General features: G+C 56.9%; 1 non-coding gene across 1 annotated transcript; it reads right to left on the bottom strand.

The window, feature by feature from the left end:
- Positions 1-775: 775 nt before the first annotated feature.
- Positions 776-2,762, bottom strand: LOC148345420 (18S ribosomal RNA). Its single transcript, XR_015848584.1, has one exon. It is a non-coding gene; the product is annotated as an 18S ribosomal RNA (ribosomal RNA).
- Positions 2,763-15,093: the final 12,331 nt, after the last annotated feature.

The raw sequence follows: 15,093 nt of genomic DNA, 5'->3' as shown, positions 1-15,093 counted from the left end.
ACCGCGGCGGACCGCGCGGAACCGAACCCCCGGTGTCCGGAGCCCCGGGAGGGACTCCGGTGTCCGGGGGCCGGCCCACGCGCGCGCTACGCGGCCCCTCGAGGGCTCCGGCCGACGGACGCGTTTGGCCGGGGAAAAAGGTAGCCGGTGGGAGCACCGTTTCGTCGCCCTGAACCTTCGTCTCGGGCGGGCGTCCCGACGCCGCCGCCATACGGCCGTTGTGATCCGTGCGGGGATCCGCTTGCTCGGCGACCCTCGCCGAGAGCAGCCCCGCGCCGCACGGACACGCGACACCGACGGGCGGACGGACGCCGGGGCGCCGGCCCGAACCGTTACCTTTAAAGGACGGGAGGTCGTCGAGGCGAGTGCCGCCCCGGAAGCGCGCGCCGGAAGCGCGAGAACCGCGCCGAGCTAGGGTCGTCGGCAGAGGGGGATTCCCCGGTTACGGGGGTCCCGCGCACGGCCGCCGCCTTTCGCCCGTCGCTGGCGGTCGCCTGTCGTCGCGCCGCGCCGCGCTACTGGGGTCGTCGGACGAGCGCGCTACCCCGCTCGCACGGAGGTAGCGCGACATCGCCCGCCGCCTTTTCTCGCGTCGCGCCGCGCCGCGTGGCGCCCGCCGAACTCGCTCCGACGCGCGGCCCGGGAGTGACCCGCGCCGCGCCCCCCGTCCCGTCCCGTCCCGGTCTACCCTCTTCCTCCGCCTGCGACGACCCGCCGCCCTCGGCGTCTGGCTCGTCGGGGGTGTACCGAGGCGGATCTGCTGCCGCTCGTACGTTAATGATCCTTCTGCAGGTTCACCTACAGAAACCTTGTTACGACTTTTACTTCCTCTAGATAGTCAAGTTCGACCGTCTTCTGGCACACCGCCGGAGCCGGGGCCGGCCCCGGCGGGGACTATCCGAGGACCTCACTAAGCCATCCGATCGGTAGTAGCGACGGGCGGTGTGTACAAAGGGCAGGGACTTAATCAACGCAGGCTAATGACCCGCGCTTACTGGGAATTCCTCGTTGGTGGGAAATAATTGCAATCCCCAGGCCCTGTCACGAGCGGGGTTCATAGGATTACCCGCGCCTGCCGGCGCGGGGATAGACGACGCGCTTATACGCTCAGTGTGGCGCGCGTGCAGCCCCGGACATCTAAGGGCATCACAGACCTGTTATTGCTCATTCTCGTGTGGCTGAGAGCCACTTGTCCCTCTAAGAAGTTTTCTGCCGCCGACCGCGCGGGGGGCCGCGGTACTATTTAGTATGTTTGAGTCTCGTTCGTTATCGGAATTAACCAGACAAATCGCTCCACCAACTACGAACGGCCATGCACCACCACCCACGGTATCGAGAAAGAGCCTTCAATCTGTCAATCCTTTCCGTGTCCGGGCCGGGTGAGGTTTCCCGTGTTGAGTCAAATTAAGCCGCATGCTCCACTCCTGGTGGTGCCCTTCCGTCAATTCCTTTAAGTTTCAGCTTTGCAACAATACTCCCCCCGGAACCCAGACACTTGGTCGGTTTCCCGGGTGCTGCTCGGCGGGTCATGGGAATAACGCCGCCGGATCGCGAGTCGGCATCGTTTATGGTCGGAACTAGGACGGTATCTGATCGTCTTCGAACCTCCGACTTTCGTTCTTGATTAATGAAAACATTCTTGGCAAATGCTTTCGCTCTCGTCCGTCTTGCGCCGGTCCAAGAATTTCACCTCTAGCGGCGCAGTACGAATGCCCCCGGCCGTCCCTCTTAATCATGGCCCCAGTTCATGACAACCCACAAAATAGAACCGGAGTCCTATTCCATTATTCCCAGCTGCGATATGCAGGGGCGGCCGTGTGGCCTGCTTTGAACACTCTAATTTCCTCAAAGTAAACGCTTCGGGCCCCGCGAGTGACACCCAGCGAAGGGCATCACGGGGGCTTTTGCCGAGAGGCAGGGGCTGGGACAGACGGATGCACGCCTCGCGGCGGACCGTCAGCTCGCGTCCCGGGGTCCAACTAGGAGCTTTTTAACTGCAGCAACTTTAAAATACGCTATTGGAGCTGGAATTACCGCGGCTGCTGGCACCAGACTTGCCCTCCAATGGATGCTGGCCGATGGGTTTGTGTTCGGCTCATTCCAATTACGGAGACTCGAACGAGTCCCGTATTGTTATTTTTCGTCACTACCTCCCCGTGTCGGGAGTGGGTAATTTGCGCGCCTGCTGCCTTCCTTGGATGTGGTAGCCGTTTCTCATGCTCCCTCTCCGGAATCGAACCCTGATTCCCCGTTACCCGTGGTCACCATGGTAGGCGCAGAGTCTACCATCGAAAGTTGATAGGGCAGACATTCGAATGAGTCGTCGCCGCCTCGGGTGGGCGAGCGATCGGCACGAGGTTATCCTGAGTCAACACAAAGGGGGGGCCGGGCCGGCGGAACGAGGACCGGCGCGCGCGGAGCCGCCCGCGCCGCTTACGCCCCCGCCCGGAGAGGCGGAGGCCGGACGCGGGGGACGCGCGCGACGGCTGAGCCCCCGCCCGCCGGACACCGCGTGGGTTTTTGTGTCTGATAAATGCACGCGTCCCCGGGGCGAGGCCGGAGCCCCGCCCGCGAGTCGGCGCTCGTTTGCATGTATTAGCTCTGGATTTGCCACAGTTATCCAAGTAACGGTGGAGCGATCAAAGGAACCATAACTGATTTAATGAGCCGTTCGCAGTTTCACTGTACTGGCCATTCGTACTTAGACATGCATGGCTTAATCTTGAAAACAAGCATATGCTACTGGCAGGATCAACCAGAGTGCGTCTGCCGCCGGGGGGGCGCTGCTGGTGGCGGTGCGGCCCTGGTCCGGGACGAGGCTGTGGCTACAGCCGGGCCCGGGGGGCCGCGCGACACTCGTATACGTTCGGACGGGCTGACGAGCGGGTGTCGTGAAACGATGTTTCGCGCGGAGCCCTAGCACGCGTGGCGTCGGGCTCCGCGACGGTCGGACGTCTGGGTGTGGCTCGAGACGGAAGCTCGACCTCGGTTCGTCTTGGTTCTGCCGCCAAAAGGTTCACGCCGAGGCATGGTTTCGCAAGAGGGCCCCGCGAGTGCCAGCCGTGGATCCCGCCTCACTCGTAACTCGTATCGGATTCGTCCGGCCTCACTTTCGTTCGCACATCGGACAGTTATACGTGTGCTTTAGTAGCTTCCGTTCCCTCTTAGTGAGGCCGTCCGTACGTACCGCCCCAGCTCTTTCTGAGGCGGGTATCCACTCGGCTCGGGGGGGCCCAACGTTTGCCTAGTATCCTCGGCGCTGGAGCTTGACCCGCAAAGCCGGAGGAGCCGCACGCCCGAACACCGGCTTGCGCCGGCCGACGTGGGCCCTCCGAGGCGGGTCTCGTGTGCCAATCGCTCAGTTGGGGAACCGGCAGGCCCGTGGGCCGACGCCGGCTCACCCGGGGGTGAAGGGTGCTTCGATGGAGGCCCCCTGTCAGCCTCCGCGGAAGTCCGGCTTCAATACTTTAAAGTTTGAAAAACTTAGACATTTTTCGAGAACCGGAGCTTAGAGGGGTACATGCAAAAGCCAGGGCCGCGGGAAGCGCCCTAAATACTTCAATACTTTAAAATTTGAAAAACTTAGAAATTTTTCGAGAACCGGCATCTTCCCTCGGTAATTGCGAGATGCGAGGCCGCCCCTAGCCTCTGCTCTGTCGGACTCAATGGTCACGGGTGGCCGCTGATTAGCCCTGGTGCTCACCTCTCAAAATTGCGAGTCCCTAATATAATTCTGGCTGTCGGCTGGAGAAGGGGGTATAAAATCGGCACTTGAGGGAACGCCGGGCCCTCAAGTTCGGGGCCCTCTAGCGGATTTTTGAGGTACTGCACTCCCATTGGAAATGCATTGGCCATACATGGGCGCTCCGTCCACTACAATGTAATTCCCTCACAATATCTGCCCCCGCGTGGCCGCGCGATGCTACTGCTGCCCCGTTGGGAATGAATGGGCCTTTCGGAGGCCATAAATACAGCGCCGCTGCATGGATTTTGGCGGTACTGCGGCTGTCGTTGAAAATACATGGACCCGTCTGAATGAATGGGCCTTTCGGATTCCATAAACCCAGCGCCGCTGCATGGATTTTGGCGGTACTGCGGCTGTCGCTGAAAATACATGGACCCGTCTGAATGAATGGGCCTTTCGGAGGCCATAAACTCAGCGCCGCTGCATGGATTTTGGCGGTACTGCGGCTGTCGCTGAAAATACATGGACCCGTCTGAATGAATGGACAAAATATAAATCAGACACTACAGAACACAAGCATAATCCAAGATTACAAAATCATCTCAGCCTTTAAAAGAAACAAAAACCTGAAAGACTACTTAGTAAAAAGTAAATTACCAGAAATCAACATAACACAAACGCAGGGCCCCACATTCTACAAACAAGCCACCACAGTTAGGAACACCGTCACCAACACAAACTACCTAATTAAACAAACAATCACACCTGCTACGGAAAACTGAAAATACATGGACCCGTCTGAATGTATGGGCCTTTCGGAGGCCATAAACTCAGCCAGCGCCGGGCCAGTGTTTGGGGTATTGTGCCCGCCACTAGTGGCTGAATACATAATAATAATAATAATAATAATAATTCCCTTGTATTGTCATTCTGTGTAACAATGTACACAGAACGAAATGTCGATTGCACTGGGCTAGTGTTGAGGGAACGTCGGGCCCTCAAGTTCGGTGGCTTGGAGCGGATTTTTGAGGTACTGCACTCCCATTGGAAATGCATGGGCGCTCCGTCCACTACAATGTAATTCCCTCACAATATCTGCCCCCGCGTGGCCGCGCGATGCTACTGCTGCCCCGTTGGGAATGAATGGGCCTTTCGGAGGCCATAAATACAGCGCCGCTGCATGGATTTTGGCGGTACTGCGGCTGTCGTTGAAAATACATGGACCCGTCTGAATGAATGGGCCTTTCGGATTCCATAAACCCAGCGCCGCTGCATGGATTTTGGCGGTACTGCGGCTGTCGCTGAAAATACATGGACCCGTCTGAATGAATGGGCCTTTCGGAGGCCATAAACTCAGCGCCGCTGCATGGATTTTGGCAGTACTGCGGCTGTCGCTGAAAATACATGGACCCGTCTGAATGAATGGACAAAATATAAATCAGACACTACAGAACACAAGCATAATCCAAGATTACAAAATCATCTCAGCCTTTAAAAGAAACAAAAACCTGAAAGACTACTTAGTAAAAAGTAAATTACCAGAAATCAACATAACACAAACGCAGGGCCCCACATTCTACAAACAAGCCACCACAGTTAGGAACACCGTCACCAACACAAACTACCTAATTAAACAAACAATCACACCTGCTACGGAAAACTGAAAATACATGGACCCGTCTGAATGTATGGGCCTTTCGGAGGCCATAAACTCAGCCAGCGCCGGGCCAGTGTTTGGGGTATTGTGCCCGCCACTAGTGGCTGAATACATAATAATAATAATAATAATAATAATTCCCTTGTATTGTCATTCTGTGTAACAATGTACACAGAACGAAATGTCGATTGCACTGGGCTAGTGTTGAGGGAACGTCGGGCCCTCAAGTTCGGTGGCTTGGAGCGGATTTTTGAGGTACTGCACTCCCATTGGAAATGCATGGGCGCTCCGTCCACTACAATGTAATTCCCTCACAATATCTGCCCCCGCGTGGCCGCGCGATGCTACTGCTGCCCCGTTGGGAATGAATGGGCCTTTCGGAGGCCATAAATACAGCGCCGCTGCATGGATTTTGGCGGTACTGCGGCTGTCGTTGAAAATACATGGACCCGTCTGAATGAATGGGCCTTTCGGATTCCATAAACCCAGCGCCGCTGCATGGATTTTGGCGGTACTGCGGCTGTCGCTGAAAATACATGGACCCGTCTGAATGAATGGACAAAATATAAATCAGACACTACAGAACACAAGCATAATCCAAGATTACAAAATCATCTCAGCCTTTAAAAGAAACAAAAACCTGAAAGACTACTTAGTAAAAAGTAAATTACCAGAAATCAACATAACACAAACGCAGGGCCCCACATTCTACAAACAAGCCACCACAGTTAGGAACACCGTCACCAACACAAACTACCTAATTAAACAAACAATCACACCTGCTACGGAAAACTGAAAATACATGGACCCGTCTGAATGTATGGGCCTTTCGGAGGCCATAAACTCAGCCAGCGCCGGGCCAGTGTTTGGGGTATTGTGCCCGCCACTAGTGGCTGAATACATAATAATAATAATAATAATAATAATTCCCTTGTATTGTCATTCTGTGTAACAATGTACACAGAACGAAATGTCGATTGCACTGGGCTAGTGTTGAGGGAACGTCGGGCCCTCAAGTTCGGTGGCTTGGAGCGGATTTTTGAGGTACTGCACTCCCATTGGAAATGCAAGGGCGCTCCGTCCACTACAATGTAATTCCCTCACAATATCTGCCCCCGCGTGGCCGCGCGATGCTACTGCTGCCCCGTTGGGAATGAATGGGCCTTTCGGAGGCCATAAATACAGCGCCGCTGCATGGATTTTGGCGGTACTGCGGCTGTCGTTGAAAATACATGGACCCGTCTGAATGAATGGGCCTTTCGGAGGCCATAAACTCAGCGCCTCTGCATGGATTTTGGCGGTACTGCGGCTGTCGCTGAAAATACATGGACCCGTCTGAATGAATGGGCCTTTCGGAGGCCATAAATCCAGCGCCGCTGCATGGATTTTGGCGGTACTGCGGCTGTCGCTGAAAATACATGGACCCGTCTGAATGAATGGACAAAATATAAATCAGACACTACAGAACACAAGCATAATCCAAGATTACAAAATCATCTCAGCCTTTAAAAGAAACAAAAACCTGAAAGACTACTTAGTAAAAAGTAAATTACCAGAAATCAACATAACACAAACGCAGGGCCCCACATTCTACAAACAAGCCACCACAGTTAGGAACACCGTCACCAACACAAACTACCTAATTAAACAAACAATCACACCTGCTACGGAAAACTGAAAATACATGGACCCGTCTGAATGTATGGGCCTTTCAGAGGCCATAAACTCAGCCAGCGCCGGGCCAGTGTTTGGGGTATTGTGCCCGCCACTAGTGGCTGAATACATAATAATAATAATAATAATAATAATTCCCTTGTATTGTCATTCTGTGTAACAATGTACACAGAACGAAATGTCGATTGCACTGGGCTAGTGTTGAGGGAACGTCGGGCCCTCAAGTTCGGTGGCTTGGAGCGGATTTTTGAGGTACTGCACTCCCATTGGAAATGCATGGGCGCTCCGTCCACTACCATGTAATTCCCTCACAATATCTGCCCCTGCGTGGCCGCGGGATGCTACTGCAGCCCCGTTGGTAATGAATGGGCCTTTCGGAGGCCATAAATACAGCGCCGCTGCATGGATTTTGGCGGTACTGCTGCTGTCGCTGAAAATACATGGACCCGTCTGAATGAATGGGCCTTTCGGAGGCCATAAACTCAGCGCCTCTGCATGGATTTTGGCGGTACTGCGGCTGTCGCTGAAAATACATGGACCCGTCTGAATGAATGGGCCTTTCGGAGGCCATAAATCCAGCGCCGCTGCATGGATTTTGGCGGTACTGCTGCTGTCGTTGAAAATACATGGACCCGTCTGAATGTATGGGCCTTTCGGAGGCCATATACTCAGCGCCGGGCCGGTGTTTGGGGAATCGTGCCCGCCACTAGTGGCTGAATCCCGGGCTAGTGTTGGGGGACTTGTGCCCGCCAATAGTGGCTGAATCCCGGGCTAGTGTTGGGGGACTTGTGCCCGCCAATAGTGGCTGAAATCCGCGCCGGTGTTTGGGGAAATGTGCGCGTATTATCGGGCCGGTGTTTGGGGAATTGCGCGCGTATTATCGGGCCGGTGTTTGGGGAATTGTGCGCGTATTATCGGGCCGGTGTTTGGGGATATGCGCGCGTATTATCGGACCGGTGTTTGGGGAATCGTGCCCGCCACTAGTGGCTGAATCCCGGGCTAGTGTTGGGGGACTTGTGCCCGCCAATAGTGGCTGAAATCCGCGCCGGTGTTTGGGGAATTGTGCGCGTATTATCGGGCCGGTGTTTGGGGATATGCGCGCGTATTATCGGACCGGTGTTTGGGGAATTGTGCCCGCCACTAGTGGCTGAGAACTTGGCTAGTGTTTGGGGACTTGTGCCCGCCACTAGTGGCTGAAATCCGGGCCGGTGTTTGGGGAATTGTGCGCGTATTATCGGGCCGGTGTTTGGGGATATGCGCGCGTATTATCGGACCGGTGTTTGGGGAATCGTGCCCGCCACTAGTGGCTGAATCCCGGGCTAGTGTTGGGGGACTTGTGCCCGCCAATAGTGGCTGAAATCCGCGCCGGTGTTTGGGGAATTGTGCGCGTATTATCGGGCCGGTGTTTGGGGATATGCGCGCGTATTATCGGACCGGTGTTTGGGGAATTGTGCCCGCCACTAGTGGCTGAGAACTTGGCTAGTGTTTGGGGACTTGTGCCCGCCACTAGTGGCTGAAATCCGGGCCGGTGTTTGGGGAATTGTGCGCGTATTATCGGGCCGGTGTTTGGGGATATGCGCGCGTATTATCGGACCGGTGTTTGGGGAATCGTGCCCGCCACTAGTGGCTGAATCCCGGGCTAGTGTTGGGGGACTTGTGCCCGCCAATAGTGGCTGAAATCCGCGCCGGTGTTTGGGGAATTGTGCGCGTATTATCGGGCCGGTGTTTGGGGATATGCGCGCGTATTATCGGACCGGTGTTTGGGGAATTGTGCCCGCCACTAGTGGCTGAATCCCGGGCTAGTGTTGGGGGACTTGTGCCCGCCAATAGTGGCTGAAATCCGCGCCGGTGTTTGGGGAATTGTGCGCGTATTATCGGGCCGGTGTTTGGGGATATGCGCGCGTATTATCGGACCGGTGTTTGGGGAATCGTGCCCGCCACTAGTGGCTGAATCCCGGGCTAGTGTTGGGGGACTTGTGCCCGCCACTAGTGGCTGAAATCCGGGCCGGTGTTTGGGGAATTGTGCGCATATTATCGGGCCGGTGTTTGGGGATATGCGCGCGTATTATCGGGCCGGTGTTTGGGGATATGCGCGCGTATTATCGGACCAGTTATTGGGGATATGCGCGCGTATTATCGGACCGGTGTTTGGGGAATCGTGCCCGCCACTAGTGGCTGAATCCCGGGCTAGTGTTGGGGGACTTGTGCCCGCCAATAGTGGCTGAAATCCGCGCCGGTGTTTGGGGAATTGTGCGCGTATTATCGGGCCGGTGTTTGGGGATATGCGCGCGTATTATCGGACCGGTGTTTGGGGAATCGTGCCCGCCACTAGTGGCTGAATCCCGGGCTAGTGTTGGGGGACTTGTGCCCGCCAATAGTGGCTGAAATCCGCGCCGGTGTTTGGGGAATTGTGCGCGTATTATCGGGCCGGTGTTTGGGGATATGCGCGCGTATTATCGGACCGGTGTTTGGGGAATCGTGCCCGCCACTAGTGGCTGAATCCCGGGCTAGTGTTGGGGGACTTGTGCCCGCCAATAGTGGCTGAAATCCGCGCCGGTGTTTGGGGAATTGTGCGCGTATTATCGGGCCGGTGTTTGGGGATATGCGCGCGTATTATCGGACCGGTGTTTGGGGAATTGTGCCCGCCACTAGTGGCTGAATCCCGGGCTAGTGTTGGGGGACTTGTGCCCGCCAATAGTGGCTGAAATCCGCGCCGGTGTTTGGGGAATTGTGCGCGTATTATCGGGCCGGTGTTTGGGGATATGCGCGCGTATTATCGGACCGGTGTTTGGGGAATTGTGCCCGCCACTAGTGGCTGAATCCCGGGCTAGTGTTGGGGGACTTGTGCCCGCCAATAGTGGCTGAAATCCGCGCCGGTGTTTGGGGAATTGTGCGCGTATTATCGGGCCGGTGTTTGGGGATATGCGCGCGTATTATCGGACCGGTGTTTGGGGAATTGTGCCCGCCACTAGTGGCTGAGAACTGGGCTAGTGTTGGGGGACTTGTGCCCTCCAATAGTGGCTGAAATCCGCGCCGGTGTTTGGGGAATTGTGCGCGTATTATCGGGCCGGTGTTTGGGGATATGCGCGCGTATTATCGGACCGGTGTTTGGGGAATCGTGCCCGCCACTAGTGGCTGAATCCCGGGCTAGTGTTGGGGGACTTGTGCCCGCCAATAGTGGCTGAAATCCGCGCCGGTGTTTGGGGAATTGTGCGCGTATTATCGGGCCGGTGTTTGGGGAATTGCGCGCGTATTATCGGGCCGGTGTTTGGGGATATGCGCGCGTATTATCGGACCGGTGTTTGGGGAATCGTGCCCGCCACTAGTGGCTGAATCCCGGGCTAGTGTTGGGGGACTTGTGCCCGCCAATAGTGGCTGAAATCCGCGCCGGTGTTTGGGGATATGCGCGCGTATTATCGGGCCGGTGTTTGGGGATATGCGCGCGTATTATCGGACCGGTGTTTGGGGAATTGTGCGCGTATTATCGGGCCGGTGTTTGGGGATATGCGCGCGTATTATCGGACCGGTGTTTGGGGAATTGTGCCCGCCACTAGTGGCTGAGAACTGGGCTAGTGTTGGGGGACTTGTGCCCTCCAATAGTGGCTGAAATCCGCGCCGGTGTTTGGGGAATTGTGCGCGTATTATCGGGCCGGTGTTTGGGGATATGCGCGCGTATTATCGGACCGGTGTTTGGGGAATCGTGCCCGCCACTAGTGGCTGAATCCCGGGCTAGTGTTGGGGGACTTGTGCCCGCCAATAGTGGCTGAAATCCGCGCCGGTGTTTGGGGAATTGTGCGCGTATTATCGGGCCGGTGTTTGGGGAATTGCGCGCGTATTATCGGGCCGGTGTTTGGGGATATGCGCGCGTATTATCGGACCGGTGTTTGGGGAATCGTGCCCGCCACTAGTGGCTGAATCCCGGGCTAGTGTTGGGGGACTTGTGCCCGCCAATAGTGGCTGAAATCCGCGCCGGTGTTTGGGGATATGCGCGCGTATTATCGGGCCGGTGTTTGGGGATATGCGCGCGTATTATCGGACCGGTGTTTGGGGAATTGCGCGCGTATTATCGGGCCGGTGTTTGGGGATATGCGCGCGTATTATCGGACCGGTGTTTGGGGAATCGTGCCCGCCACTAGTGGCTGAATCCCGGGCTAGTGTTGGGGGACTTGTGCCCGCCAATAGTGGCTGAAATCCGCGCCGGTGTTTGGGGATATGCGCGCGTATTATCGGGCCGGTGTTTGGGGATATGCGCGCGTATTATCGGACCGGTGTTTGGGGAATTGTGCGCGTATTATCGGGCCGGTGTTTGGGGATATGCGCGCGTATTATCGGACCGGTGTTTGGGGAATTGTGCCCGCCACTAGTGGCTGAGAACTGGGCTAGTGTTGGGGGACTTGTGCCCTCCAATAGTGGCTGAAATCCGCGCCGGTGTTTGGGGAATTGTGCGCGTATTATCGGGCCGGTGTTTGGGGATATGCGCGCGTATTATCGGACCGGTGTTTGGGGAATCGTGCCCGCCACTAGTGGCTGAATCCCGGGCTAGTGTTGGGGGACTTGTGCCCGCCAATAGTGGCTGAAATCCGCGCCGGTGTTTGGGGAATTGTGCGCGTATTATCGGGCCGGTGTTTGGGGAATTGCGCGCGTATTATCGGGCCGGTGTTTGGGGATATGCGCGCGTATTATCGGACCGGTGTTTGGGGAATCGTGCCCGCCACTAGTGGCTGAATCCCGGGCTAGTGTTGGGGGACTTGTGCCCGCCAATAGTGGCTGAAATCCGGGCCGGTGTTTGGGGAATTGTGCGCATATTATCGGGCCGGTGTTTGGGGATATGCGCGCGTATTATCGGACCGGTGTTTGGGGAATCGTGCCCGCCACTAGTGGCTGAATCCCGGGCTAGTGTTGGGGGACTTGTGCCCGCCACTAGTGGCTGAAATCCGGGCCGGTGTTTGGGGAATTGTGCGCATATTATCGGGCCGGTGTTTGGGGATATGCGCGCGTATTATCGGGCCGGTGTTTGGGGATATGCGCGCGTATTATCGGACCGGTGTTTGGGGAATCGTGCCCGCCACTAGTGGCTGAATCCCGGGCTAGTGTTGGGGGACTTGTGCCCGCCACTAGTGGCTGAAATCCGGGCCGGTGTTTGGGGAATTGTGCGCATATTATCGGGCCGGTGTTTGGGGATATGCGCGCGTATTATCGGGCCGGTGTTTGGGGATATGCGCGCGTATTATCGGACCGGTGTTTGGGGATATGCGCGCGTATTATCGGACCGGTGTTTGGGGAATCGTGCCCGCCACTAGTGGCTGAATCCCGGGCTAGTGTTGGGGGACTTGTGCCCGCCAATAGTGGCTGAAATCCGCGCCGGTGTTTGGGGAATTGTGCGCGTATTATCGGGCCGGTGTTTGGGGATATGCGCGCGTATTATCGGACCGGTGTTTGGGGAATCGTGCCCGCCACTAGTGGCTGAATCCCGGGCTAGTGTTGGGGGACTTGTGCCCGCCAATAGTGGCTGAAATCCGCGCCGGTGTTTGGGGAATTGTGCGCGTATTATCGGGCCGGTGTTTGGGGATATGCGCGCGTATTATCGGACCGGTGTTTGGGGAATCGTGCCCGCCACTAGTGGCTGAATCCCGGGCTAGTGTTGGGGGACTTGTGCCCGCCAATAGTGGCTGAAATCCGGGCCGGTGTTTGGGGAATTGTGCGCATATTATCGGGCCGGTGTTTGGGGATATGCGCGCGTATTATCGGACCGGTGTTTGGGGAATCGTGCCCGCCACTAGTGGCTGAATCCCGGGCTAGTGTTGGGGGACTTGTGCCCGCCACTAGTGGCTGAAATCCGGGCCGGTGTTTGGGGAATTGTGCGCATATTATCGGGCCGGTGTTTGGGGATATGCGCGCGTATTATCGGGCCGGTGTTTGGGGATATGCGCGCGTATTATCGGACCGGTGTTTGGGGAATCGTGCCCGCCACTAGTGGCTGAATCCCGGGCTAGTGTTGGGGGACTTGTGCCCGCCACTAGTGGCTGAAATCCGGGCCGGTGTTTGGGGAATTGTGCGCATATTATCGGGCCGGTGTTTGGGGATATGCGCGCGTATTATCGGGCCGGTGTTTGGGGATATGCGCGCGTATTATCGGACCGGTGTTTGGGGAATCGTGCCCGCCACTAGTGGCTGAATCCCGGGCTAGTGTTGGGGGACTTGTGCCCGCCAATAGTGGCTGAAATCCGGGCCGGTGTTTGGGGAATTGTGCGCATATTATCGGGCCGGTGTTTGGGGATATGCGCGCGTATTATCGGACCGGTGTTTGGGGAATCGTGCCCGCCACTAGTGGCTGAATCCCGGGCTAGTGTTGGGGGACTTGTGCCCGCCAATAGTGGCTGAAATCCGCGCCGGTGTTTGGGGAATTGTGCGCGTATTATCGGGCCGGTGTTTGGGGATATGCGCGCGTATTATCGGACCGGTGTTTGGGGAATTGTGCCCGCCACTAGTGGCTGAGAACTTGGCTAGTGTTTGGGGACTTGTGCCCGCCACTAGTGGCTGAAATCCGGGCCGGTGTTTGGGGAATTGTGCGCGTATTATCGGGCCGGTGTTTGGGGATATGCGCGCGTATTATCGGACCGGTGTTTGGGGAATCGTGCCCGCCACTAGTGGCTGAATCCCGGGCTAGTGTTGGGGGACTTGTGCCCGCCAATAGTGGCTGAAATCCGCGCCGGTGTTTGGGGAATTGTGCGCGTATTATCGGGCCGGTGTTTGGGGATATGCGCGCGTATTATCGGACCGGTGTTTGGGGAATTGTGCCCGCCACTAGTGGCTGAGAACTTGGCTAGTGTTTGGGGACTTGTGCCCGCCACTAGTGGCTGAAATCCGGGCCGGTGTTTGGGGAATTGTGCGCGTATTATCGGGCCGGTGTTTGGGGATATGCGCGCGTATTATCGGACCGGTGTTTGGGGAATCGTGCCCGCCACTAGTGGCTGAATCCCGGGCTAGTGTTGGGGGACTTGTGCCCGCCAATAGTGGCTGAAATCCGCGCCGGTGTTTGGGGAATTGTGCGCGTATTATCGGGCCGGTGTTTGGGGATATGCGCGCGTATTATCGGACCGGTGTTTGGGGAATTGTGCCCGCCACTAGTGGCTGAGAACTGGGCTAGTGTTGGGGGACTTGTGCCCGCCACTAGTGGCTGAAATCCGGGCCGGTGTTTGGGGAATTGTGCGCGTATTATCGGGCCGGTGTTTGGGGATATGCGCGCGTATTATCGGGCCGGTGTTTGGGGATATGCGCGCGTATTATCGGACCGGTGTTTGGGGAATCGTGCCCGCCACTAGTGGCTGAATCCCGGGCTAGTGTTGGGGGACTTGTGCCCGCCAATAGTGGCTGAAATCCGCGCCGGTGTTTGGGGAATTGTGCGCGTATTATCGGGCCGGTGTTTGGGGATATGCGCGCGTATTATCGGACCGGTGTTTGGGGAATCGTGCCCGCCACTAGTGGCTGAATCCCGGGCTAGTGTTGGGGGACTTGTGCCCGCCAATAGTGGCTGAAATCCGCGCCGGTGTTTGGGGAATTGTGCGCGTATTATCGGGCCGGTGTTTGGGGATATGCGCGCGTATTATCGGACCGGTGTTTGGGGAATTGTGCCCGCCACTAGTGGCTGAATCCCGGGCTAGTGTTGGGGGACTTGTGCCCGCCACTAGTGGCTGAAATCCGCGCCGGTGTTTGGGGAATTGTGCGCGTATTATCGGGCCGGTGTTTGGGGATATGCGCGCGTATTATCGGGCCGGTGTTTGGGGATATGCGCGCGTATTATCGGACCGGTGTTTGGGGAATTGTGCCCGCCACTAGTGGCTGAGAACTTGGCTAGTGTTTGGGGACTTGTGCCCGCCACTAGTGGCTGAAATCCGGGCCGGTGTTTGGGGAATTGTGCGCGTATTATCGGGCCGGTGTTTGGGGATATGCGCGCGTATTATCGGACCGGTGTTTGGGGAATCGTGCCCGCCACTAGTGGCTGAATCCCGGGCTAGTGTTGGGGGACTTGTGCCCGCCAATAGTGGCTGAAATCCGCGCCGGTGTTTGGGGAATTGTG

Source organism: Urocampus carinirostris, unplaced genomic scaffold, assembly GCF_059441175.1.
Source record: "Urocampus carinirostris isolate Australia breed hairy pipefish unplaced genomic scaffold, RoL_Ucar_1.0 HiC_scaffold_45, whole genome shotgun sequence".
Taxonomy (NCBI): Eukaryota; Metazoa; Chordata; class Actinopteri; order Syngnathiformes; family Syngnathidae; genus Urocampus; species Urocampus carinirostris.
Note: the sequence above shows the minus strand (reverse complement) of the source record. Positions and strands in the feature narration are given on the sequence as shown.